The 12526-nt window shown below is 37.8% G+C and overlaps 1 protein-coding gene across 3 annotated transcripts in view; it reads left to right on the plus strand.

Annotated features, from left to right (window-relative positions):
• The window catches only part of LOC128660121 (gap junction gamma-1 protein), a 315999-nt gene that overhangs the window by 263331 nt on the left and 40142 nt on the right, over positions 1 to 12526 (plus strand). The window contains exon 1 of one of the 3 annotated variants that reach the window (XM_053713762.1): positions 9276 to 9768. The exons of the other annotated variants lie outside the window; for them this stretch is intronic. The gene's annotated coding sequence lies outside the window, so the exon portion shown is untranslated. Of the gene's footprint in view, positions 1 to 9275; positions 9769 to 12526 lie in introns of those variants that run through there. 3 annotated transcript variants of the gene reach the window in all.

Raw genomic sequence — 12526 nt, forward strand, 5'->3', positions numbered from 1 at the left:
CAGTGACCCCACTCACACCTTTGGAAATTACCTAGTAAGCCTGACACTATTTAGCAGGCACTCAGCAGCTAATTTCTGATGTCTTGTACCCTCATGTTATGAATATGAGTACATTGCTTACCTTTATGTCTACTTGATTTTACTCAACTGATACTCTTCAAAGAAACCAATACATGCTTAATGCCTTTTTCCAAGCTAACGTATTTTAGGTTCTTGCATTTTATCTTACAAACTTGTTGACAGCGGTGCCTTTTTAAGTATATGATCTAGTTATCAGTTTGCAAATGTGGCGAGCAGTGAGTGGTTAAATAGGGCTATGTGAAGCAGGACATCTGGAGAAACTGCTAGGAACTAGTAAACATCTGGCATGTATTTATGAAAGAATGTGAATGTGGCACTGACATCTGACAGCACGTAGAGAACTATGTGGATTTATTTGTTATCTATACATCAAGTTGTTTTAGGGAAAGTAAGTTAGACAATTTTATTGCAGTGGTGTCATAACCAATGAGCCATTGATTTATAATACAGCCTTTATTGGCAACCAAATTAGATTATCTGCTTCCCTTTTTATTTATATTCTATATTATAATAATGTTCAATCATGAGCAAGATATGGAGCGAGATTACATATGCAGCGCATGCTTAAGCGTAACTGCTGAAACCCGCGCCGCCCGTAACTTCACCTCGCACATCAGGATATCACATATACGGTGCCGGCAGTCCATAAAGTGCCGTAAGTTGGATAAACTAGCGATGTGCAGAAATGTGCGTAAATACACACTTATGGAGTCGCCAGTGACTAACGGCACTTTAGAAACTGCCGGCGCCTAAGAAAATAAAAAAAATGTATCAAATCTCTCGTAAAAGTCTAACACGCCTCCCAAAAATAAACCTAACATGTAAAAAACCCTATATCGGCAATCCCCCCACATCGCAACTAATAATAAAAGTATTAACCCCTAAACCGACAACCCCCCACAACGCAATATGCCAAATTAAACTATTAATCCCTAATCTGCCATTCACCCACATCGCCATCTACCTAGTAAAAGTATTAACCCCTAAATCCACAAACCTCAATATTGCAAACTACCTAATAAATGTATTAACCCCTAATCCACCATTAACCCACATCACAAAGTACCTATTAAAACTATTAACCCCATAATCCGCCATTAACCTACATCACAACAAACCTTATAAATCTATTAACCCTTAATCCGGCAAACCCACACAACGCAATAATCCTAATAAAATTTACTAACCCCTAAACTGCCAAACCCACACAATGCAAGTACCCTAATTAACCTATTAGCCCCTAATCCACCAAATCCCCACAACACAAATAACAAACTGCTAGATTACGAGTTGTGCGTTAGGGTTTTAACGCTAAAAAATGACAATTTCAGCGTAATAACAGTAACGCAGCCATTACAAGTCGGTTCGGTATAGCTATACTGCAAGCATTGTAGCCTGTAACGCAACGTCAATGGCGCAATAAAAAAAATGACGTTTTTGTGGGGGATTTCCATAGCGCCTGTATTACATGTTGTGCGGTAAGGCTAAAAATCTTGCGTTACAGCCTATACCGACATAATCCATTACGCCATCTGAGACCAGTAGTTATGGATTTTATGTAACAAAAAATGTATGACAAAACTCATAACTAAACTGTTACATAGTAAACTATCATCCATAAACTACCTATTAACCCTTAAGCCGCCACCCTCCTGCATCGCAAACGCTATATTAAATTTATCAACCCCTAATCTGCCGCCCGCCCACATCCCCGTCAATATAATAAAGTTATTAACCCCTATTCTGCCGCTCCCCGACACACTATAATAAAGTTATTAACCCCTATTCTACCGTTTCCCAACACTGCCACCACTAACTAAACCTATTAACCCCGAAACCGCCAGCCCCCCCACATCGCCACTACTAAATAAAACTATTAACCCTTAAACCGCCAGCCCCCCCCCACATCGCCACTAATAAATTAAACTATTAACCCCTAAACCTATCACCACCTAAATTTAAAATAAGATTACAATATCCCTATCGTAAAATAAATAAAAACTTACCTGTGAATTTTTTTTTGTTTAACTAACAATTAACCTAACATAACTATTATACTAAACTATTATACTAAAATTAAAATAACTACCAATTAAAAAAAACTAAATTACACATTAAAAAAACCTACTAAAAAAATTTAAGTCTAAAATTACAAAGAATAAAAATTCTAAATTACAAAAAATAACAAACACTAAATTACGAAAAAATAACAAACAAAATTATCAATAATAAAAACTAATAGCCTTATAAAAATAAAAAAGCCCCCCTAACCTAACACCCACTAAGTTAACCCCAAATTGCATACAATAATAAAATAGGGCATTCAGCTCTTTTAAGAGTGTCCAATTAATCCCTAATCTTAAAAAAAAAGCCTAAATCTAACCCCAAAATAGATACTCACCGTTCCTGAAGTCCGGCGGAAAAGGTCCTGTTCCAGGCGGTGAAGTATTCTTCCAAGCGGCTGACATATTTTTCCAGCAGGGACCACTTAATTCTTCATACCAAGCCGGCACGGAGCGGAGATGAGCTCGGAGCAGGACCAGCGACCGCGGAGCCATGGAGCATGGAGGATTCTCTTCCTACGATCACCCCTGTACACTGAAAAGTAAATTCAAGGCACGCGTTTAAATATGGTGTCCCTTGCATTCCTATTGGCTGATTTGATTCTTCAAATTCAAATCAGCCAATAGGATGAGAGCTACTGAAATCCTATTGGCTATTCTAATCAGCCAATGGGATTTCAGTACCTTGAATTCACAATTCAGTGTATGGTGGCAAATGTATGAAGGGGATCCTCCACGCTCCATGGGTTCGCGGTCTCTGGTCCTGCTCCGTGCTCATCTCCGCTCTGCGCCGGCTTGGTCCTGGGTGAAGAAGGAAGTGGAAGAAGATATCGGCTGCTTGGAAGAAGACTTCACCGCCTGGAACAGGACCTTCTCCTCCAGACTTTAGGAATGGTAAGTACCTATTTAGGGGCTAAACTTAAGCTTTTTTTTTTTTTTTTTAGATTAGGGATTTATTGGGCACTCTTAAAAGAGCTAAATGCCCTTTAAGGGCAATGCCCATACAAATGCCCCTTTAGGGGCAATGGGTAGTTTAGGATTTTTAGTGTTAGTTTTTTTTATTTTGGAGGGTTTGTTCGGTGGTGGGTTTTACTGTTAGAGGGGGGACTTAGTATTTTTTAAGGTAAAAGAGCTGTTTAACTAAGGGCAATGCCCTACAAAAGGCCCTTTTAAGGGCTATTGGTAGTTTAGTATTAGTTTAGGGGGTGTTTTTATTTTGGGGGGGCTTTTTTATTTTCATAGGGATTAGGTTTATTTTTTTTATTTTTGATAATTTGGTTTATTATTTTATGTATCTTAGATTAATTTAAATTTTTTAAATTTATTTTTTAAAGTAATGTAAGCGTTTTTATTTTAATTGTAACTTAGTATTTTTTAATTTAGGTAATTAGGGTTAATTTAGAGTGTGTTAGGTTAGGGGGTTTAGTAATTTAATTAGTTATTTGCGTTGTAGGGATTTGGTGGATTAGGGGTTAATAGATTTATTAGGATTATTGTGTTGTGTGGGTTTGGCAGATTAGGGGTTAATAGTTTTGTTAGGTTTATTGCGTTGTGGATTAATGGCGGATTACGGGTTAATAGTTTTATTAGGTTTATTGCGTTGTGGGTTAATGGTGGATTAGAATGCGGCTCCGTATATGTAATACCAAAACAGCGTAAAAACCGGCATCGACAGCTTTTGCGGGCGACGCCGCATATGCAATCTTGTACCATGGTGCTAAGAATAGGACCCCACATTTAGAGTTGCAAACTCCCCTTCATCAGACCACTGGATCTGCAGTACCTCTGTCAGCTAAATTACCATATCAAATCAGACCCTTTACCCAGCATTCCTCTGTCAGCCATATTAAAATGTTTACTGGGACATGCATATGACTTGGGGTGTAGATAGTGTACATAGGAGTTGCTGGGTCATTCATCTCATCTGGTTAGTAGTTAGATGGCATAAAAGTGCTGTTAATAACATAAATCTGCTCTGAAGTTTGTTTTTCACAAAGAGGATGGCAAAAGGCGGTTGCTGGGGACACACATCTGCAGTCGACCCAACTGTCCCTTTTTTAGAGTGGCAGTCCCTCATTCTCAGCTCTGTCCCACTGTCCCTTAGCCATATGCTCCAATTAGCAGAATCTCCCTTAGCCCCGCCCACACATAGACACACCTACAAATCAACCAGGCACACCTAAAAAACGCAAAATACACCCACAATCCCGTCCACCATACACCCATGACCCCGTCCCATCTCAACAACCCCCCCATTTACAACATGTTAATGGCCCCATCAACCTCCGTCTTGAGTCCCTAATACCTAGCTAAAAATGTAAGAAGGTATGCATCTGATCAGAGGTATGTTTGATCATGTATCTGACATTTAAACTTTTCTGTAGCATCTGGGTTAGGTGCTAATGTTTTGGTATATTTCTGGCACGGAGAGGTTGCATGCATTCAATCTGAGGTCTTTCTAAGTATGTAGCTGACAGAATGGTGTTACTGGGGGCATGAATTTGGTTTGGGGGTATGATATTGTGAATACATAGTAGACATAAAGGGACTGCAGGGTTATGCATCTGGTCTGAGATCTGATGTGGTCATATAGAGGCATTATACAGTTCATTGAACCAATCACAAAAGTATGTTAACCAAAGTTGTGATGGACTGGGTATCTCCGCCAAAAGAGACCTTCTTCGACCCTGGAAACTGTAGCTGTAGAGTGGAGTGTAGTTTTAGCAAGTATCCCACCCTAATAACCAGACAAGACCAGTATTAAGGTGAAACAAGAACTCATTTATTGAGACAAACACACAGCTTATATACACATCTGCCATCTGATAAGAGCCTTAACTGATCAAGAGAGACCTGCCTCCTCCAGACAGGCTGGCGCCTCCATAGAAGCCATAGGAACATAGAGATCCCCACAACAACTAGGTTGTAGTTTCGGGGTGATCCCTAGGGAGTGGCGGCTATCCCAGGGTATCATTAGAGAGTTCCAGGTCCCTAGAGGTCACAGTCCAGAAAGCAACCTGATCCATTGCTGGGGACCGGAGCGGCAGCCTGGCAAAGGGTATTCAGGAACAGTCCAAAGTGGGGGGTGTCAAAAACCCCAGGTTCCCGAGTGATCTCCCTCTTAGTAATCACCCCAACTCATGTCCATCAAAGGTATAATAAGTCCCCAGAAGAGCGGAGCTCTGGAGCAAAGGGCTTCTGGAGCGACCTAGGTTAAAGTCCAGCAGGAATCTCTAGCGAACTAAGCCGGCGAATAGTTCCATAAAATCCCGACTGGGACTCGGCAAGACCATAAGGGGGTAAAGCGAGGTAGCGATCTGGGGCGCAATCCGATATGCAGCGTAGTTTGCGCCACCTATATTAAATTATTTAACCCCTAAATTACTAAACTATCCCTACCACTAAACCTAAGTCTAACCCTACAAATAGCCCTGAAAAGGGCTTTTTGCGTGACATTACCCCAAAGTAAACTGCTCTATTGCCAGCCCTTAAAAGGGCTTTTTGCGGGGCATGCCCCAAAGAAATCAGCTCTTTTACCAGCCCTTAAAAGGGCTTTTGGTGGGGCTTTGTCACAAAGTAAACTGCTCTTTTGCATCTAATCTAAATCCCCCTACACCGCCGACACCTATAATAAATGTATTAACCCCTAACCTAATCCCCCTACACCGCCGCCACCTATATTAAACACATTAACCCCTAATCTAATCCCCCTACACCGCCGCCAGCTATATTAACTATATTAACCCTAATTATATTAGGGTTAATGTAGTTAATATAGTTATTATATTATATATATTAACTATATTAACCCTAATTATATTAGGGTTAATATAGTTAATATAGTTATTATATTATATATATATATATTAAGCATAATAACCCTATCTAACTCTAACATCCCTAACTAAACTCTTATTAAAATAAATCTAATATTAATATTATTAATTAAAATATTCCTATTTAAATCTAAATACTTACCTATAAAATAAACCTTAAGATAGCTACAATATAATTAATAATTACATTGTAGCTATTTTAGGGTTTATATTTATTTTACAGGTAACTTGGTATTTATTTTAACTAGGTACAATAGCTATTAAATAGTTAATAACTATAACTATTTAATAGCTTCCAAACTCCTCTATAGCACCAGCACTAGACAATTGGCACTAAGACACTCGGATACAACCCCACGCTGTGTACGCTACCACATGCAAGATATAGTAAATCAAGTGCAACACTCTCAATATGAATATGAAAATATAAAGAATATTCAAAGCGGACTTACACGAGATGCAGCTTCATCAGTTGTGCCGCTCCCTTCTTCACCACCGCTGCTCCGAGAGTGCTGCACGTCTGCTTCCGGTTCAAAGTCCAGGTAGCGTTCTCCGAGTATTCGAACAACTGCTATTGGAGAGCCCTATGGACCGGTCAAATTTGTATAACACTGGAAAAAAGAAATGTCCAGACCGGCTCCTCCTTAACAATCTCGCTCTTTATTTGAAAAACCAAAGAGCTAAAATACAGCACAATATAATAACGACCATGTCGTAGATGTGAGGGGGTACCTGTCAAAATCTCTGTTTTTTACCTTTGCCTGTAGGTGCTACGACATGGTCGTTATTATATTGTGCTGTATTTTAGCTCTTTGGTTTTTCAAATAAAGAGCGAGATTGTTAAGGAGGAGCCGGTCTGGACATTTCTTTTTTCCACTGTTATACTATTTAATAGCTACCTAGTTAAAATAATTACCAATTTACCTGTAAAATAAATCCTAACCTAAGTTACAAATACACCTACACTATCAATAAATTAAATAAACTACAAATATCTAACTAAAATACAATTAAATAAACTAAACTAAATTACAAAAAAACGTACACTAAATTACAAAAAATAAAAAAAATATTACAAGATTTTTAAGCTAATTACACCTATTCTAAGCCCCCTAATAAAATAATAAAGCTCCCCCCAAAAAAATAATTCCCTGCCCTATTCTAAATTAAAAAAGTTAGCTCTTTTACCTTACCAGCCCTTAAAAGGGCTTTTTGCGGGGCATGCCCCAAAGAAAACTGCTCTTTTGCCTGAAAAAAAAAACCACAATACCACCCCCCAACATTACAACCCACCACCCACATACCCCTAATCTAACCCAAACCCCCCTTAAATAAACCTAACACTACCCCCCTGAAGATCTCCCTACCTTGTATTCACCCCGCCGGGCAGAACTCTTCATCCGATCCGGGCGATGTCTTCAAGCAAGCTGCAGTGAAGTCTTTTTCCATCCGGCGATGTCTTCAAGCAAGCGGCAGAGAGTCTTCTTCCATCCGGTGATGTCTTCAAGCAAAGCGGTATCTTCAATCTTCTTTCTTCGCTGCTCCGCCGCGGAGCATCCATCCGGCACGACGAATTCCCGACGAATGAGGTTCCTTTAAATGACGTCATCCAAGATGGCGTCCGTCGAATTCCGATTGGCTGATAGGATTCTATCAGCCAATCGGAATTAAGGTAGAAAAATCTGATTGGCTTATTGAATCAGCCAATCAGATTCAAGTTCAATCCAATTGGCTGATTGGTTCAATTGATTCAATCAGCCAATCAGATTTTTCTACCTTAATTCCGATAGGCTGATAGAATCCTATCAGCCAATCGGAATTCGACGGACGCCATCTTGGTTTAGTAATTTAGGGGTTAAATAATTTAATATAGGTGGCGGCGGGGTAGGGGGATTAGATTAGGGGTTAATTAATTTAATATAGCTGGCGGCGGTGTAGGGGGATTAAATTAGGGGTTAATTAATTTAATATAGCTGGCGGCGGTGTAGGGGGATTAAATTAGGGGTTAATAATTTAAAAATAGATGGCGGCGGTGTAAGGGGCTCACTTTAGGGGGTAGTTTAATGTAGTTGGCGGCGGGGTAGGAGCTCACATTAGGGGGTTTTACTTTTATTGTAGGTGGCGGCGGGGTCTGGGAGCGGTGGTTTAGGGGTTAAATACTTTATTAGGGATTGCGGTGGGGGATTGCGGTTGACAGGTAGATAGACATTGCGCATGCGTTAGGTGTTAGGTTTTATTTAGCAGATCGCGGGTGTCAGCTAGACATTGCGCATGCGTTAGGTGTTAGGTTTATTTTGTAGCTAATTTAGGGAGTTACGGGGCTCCAATAGACAGCGTAAGGCTTACTACGGCTGCTTTTTGTGGCGAGGTGAAAATGGAGTAAGATTTCTCCATTTTCGCCACGTAAGTCCTTACTCTGTATATTGGATACCAAACTGCGCTGGTTTGGTATACCTGCCTATGGCCCAAAAAACTACGGACGACAGCAGAAATATACGCGCGTAACTTCTAGGTTACGCCGTATATAGGATACCAAACCAGCGCAAAATTCAGCGTCGCCGGCATTTGCGGGCGACGCTGCATATCGGATCGGGCCCCTGCTCTTTCAGTGCAAAGTTCAATTACTGCAAAAAAAACAAAGCAGTCTGGTAGGAAGCAGAACAATCCAAATAGGGAAAGGGGTTGCCCTGGCAGCCTGGTATCCGTGACAAAAGTAAAAATAATAAATGCTATCTCACTGCACAAATGTGCTAAGGCTCCAAATGATATTTTTTTTACCATTTACTATAAACTCACATCTATAAAATGTAATAGTAGTTTGTTATCCATGATGGCAGCACTAGTAATGTGAGAATTTCTGTCAATGTTTAAAAAATGTTTCTTGTCTGGTCTAATGTACTTAACCCCTTGGACACTAGAGTGGCCAGCAAAGCAGGGCCACTATAAAACAGTACCTCTAACTCTTAACACTAAACCTTTATCTTAACTGGTGCCATATAATTTGTATCTGCAACAGTGGTGGTGACCTCAGTTTGTATTTCAAAGCTTTTTCTTAGTTTTATAAATACATATGTTGTAGAAAACTAAGCACTGTATATATATTTTTTTTGTTACTTTTTTTTATTATTATGTATTTATTTTTAAATAGATTTATGTTATATTCTTCATATTCATCCATATGTTTTCTTTCATTTTGAGGGGTGGGCACTGTTTCTAGGCCACTGACACGTGTGGAGCTTTCTTTTTCTGGGATATGTTTCACATTAGTAGTTCTTTCTTAGTCCAGCCTCTTAAGACAGTGCTCTGCTAACTTGTTTACTCTCTTGAGAGACTAAAAAGGAGAAGAAAAAATCCCCCATCAAATTCCAGGCTTCACTCTCAGGCAACGAGATTCCTTGTCACTACTACATTGTGTCCCATCAAAGATTTATCCCAAACCTATCCAGAGGGGATCATTTTTTTGTGTGGAATAGCGGCTGTTCAAGGGGAAATAACAAAAGGATGAATTTTATTCAAGCACAAAAGAAGATTTTTTTAGCAACAGGAGGGAGGAAAATGTAAACTTGCCTGAGCAGGATGTATTGAGATGGTACATGTATAGTTCACACTGACAGGATGTTTAATACTCAGAAAAGCTTGTCCGTGGTTGTTACTACATGAATATATTTCCCAGCAATGTTTTAAATTCTTTTTTTTGCCTTTTTTCAAATGTTCAAAACAAACCAATCTTTGTTAGATTCATCTATGTACCGTAAAGTGAAAATGTTCTCGTGAGAGAAGAGTTGCCGGTGAGTATTTATATTTAGTAAAGCTCAAAGTAGATCTTTTGTTAACTTGCTCCCTCACTGGACTGAAAAAAAAAAATATTTTAGAAGCTTTTGTAATTGGGGGAGGGGGGATGTCCAGAGAAATGTTAACATAACTTTATGTGTTTTAATTTTTTTAATGAAATACCTCTTTTAGCTTAATGATTACAGGCTGTGGCTTTATATATATATATATATATATATATATATATATATATATATATATATATATATATATATATATATAATTCAAGGCTTATGTTTAATTGTTTTCTTTACCAATTAATAATCCCTTTAAAATGTGGGACCTATGTTGAAAAAAAATGCATGCTGTGTTCATTTTTCCTTGTACTTTTTCTTGTGCCATTTTTAGTTATTTTGGTTTTTAATTATTTTCTAATTCTAACTGATAGTTCCCTTTAAAATGTTTGACTCTTAAAAAAAATATGGCCTTAGTAATTAACATAATTTATCGCAAATTTAGAAGTGATTTTATTTGGGAACTATAACTGTATCTATTGTTTAAAATGATTTTATTTTAATTTAAATTATTCAATGGAACTTTAATGCACTATCAACAAAAAGTAGGCCTGTATTAATATTATTTGTATTTATTATCTACATGGGCCAAAATGATAAAATTACTTGGCATGCTGCTGATATACAAGCTAGGTGCAGAGGTCTTAAATCAGGCCATAAGACAAGGTGACACACTATTTAAAGTCTGTTCTTCAGACCACACTATGGATAAAAAAAATCCCACTATTTAATAAAAAATAAAAAAAATCTCATGCATAACAGCTAATATTGTTCTGTCACATTAAATCAACTAAAATGGTTTTGAAACCTTAAATAAAATTAATTTTATAAATTGTATACAAATACTATATACAAAACTGCTGTATAAATAAATTAATATCTTTTTAATTTTGAATGACACCTAATTTACAATATATTTCAGGTTTCACAATGAGACTTTACTACATTTAATTAGTTTGTTCTGTTTTAAAATAATAAAAATAAGTAAATATATATGAATCTAATATATTAGAACATATTCTGGTTCCTGGATTATCACTTTTTAAAATATATTGAGTAGCAAACAACATATGTTAAAAAAATATTTCTCTAAGACCCAAATAAAAATGAAACAGATAAAAAAGTTTAATTATTAATATATATTTTATATTTATATTTTTTTTATTTTATGCTACATTTATCCCTGTAATGGCATTCTCTGTGGCTTCAAATTAAAACACACTCATGTTGGGGGTGGGGATAGGCTCTGAACAAAATATTAGCGGCAACATGGCCGTACACGTGAGATTCACATTGTTTCATTGGTGTAGAAAGAGTGACTTAAGTTAGTGCCGATGCTGATTGAGCGAAATGGTGGTATTTGTCCCCTCTTATCCCCCTCCTCCAGATATCCATGTACACATTGCACACATTGTGAAATATATTTAAAAGTTGGCAGATCTGGGTGTGACAATCCTAATATTCACAACATGTAGAGGGTCTGTACAAAGCTTGCTGTACAAATGTTGTTTTCCAGTGGTTTTCTGAGCTAACAAGGCTAGTTAGTGTCTGACTGCTTCAATAACAGCCGCATGGTTTGAGACGCACATGGTCCATTGTAAGCATCTTGTGACTCATTAGATCAGCAGATTCATGAATAATCCAAAAATTGTCCATCAATATCCTTCCTTAACGCCCTTTTTCCTGTGTATTCATCAGGAAACTGGCTGGCGTTACACCATCACATTTTTTGCACCATTATGCAGCCCTGTTTTTTGCACAGATGTCAGAATTTTAAATACATAAATTCAACAGCAATTTTGCCCTCTTCAAAACATATACTGTATGCTGTAAAGAGGAAATAGATATATTTAATTTAAAACAATGACACATTCCAACAGATTCCTGATCACTGGTTGATAAAGATAACTCCCACAAATAAAATTGGCAAATTCAGAACAGGAACATCAGTTTTAAAAAACAAACAAAAAGCAAAACAAAAGTAATACATTATGAAACATTCTTTTTTAGATGGAACAGAGAAGCACGTCCCTTTAAAGAACATACTTAATAATATAAATTGTAATGGTTTATTATTTTTCATTTACTTATAAAAGCCTTAACATATTCTTCAGTGTATGAATAACACATATAGGTTATATAATAAAAATGGGTGCAATATGATAAATTGCTTTAAAGGGACATTGTAGATAAAACAGAGTACATCAGGGCATGTGAGTTTTAATTAGAAACATTTTTGCAATATTAGCAAAAGTATGTTTAGTAAAAACGTTCACTTATTGTCACAGCTTATGCCTACTCAGAGCTAACAGTGACATGTATTGTGTTGCTAATTACACAATTTGATATATAGGGGCCGATTTATCATGGCCTGTATTGTGCCTAATGCACCTATTTCCGTGCGAGCCTTCAGCCTCACCGGAAACAAGAGTTAAGAGTTAAGACCACTACTCCTTAAATTCTCTGCCGCCTTTTAGGAGGTGGACTGCAATCATCATGATCAGATACGATACAATCAGATACGGCCTGCTAGCAGCCATGTGCAGGGGCGAATGTACAGGGGGCCGAATTGCACAAGCATTTCACAAGAAATGCTTGTGAAATGTTAAATGCCGACAGTGTATGCTGTTGGCATTTATCGATGTCTGGCGGACATGAAAGCTACAGCGGATCATGTCCGCCAGACACTTGATAAATCGGC

Source organism: Bombina bombina, chromosome 5 (genome assembly GCF_027579735.1).
Source record: "Bombina bombina isolate aBomBom1 chromosome 5, aBomBom1.pri, whole genome shotgun sequence".
Lineage (NCBI taxonomy): Eukaryota > Metazoa > Chordata > Amphibia > Anura > Bombinatoridae > Bombina > Bombina bombina.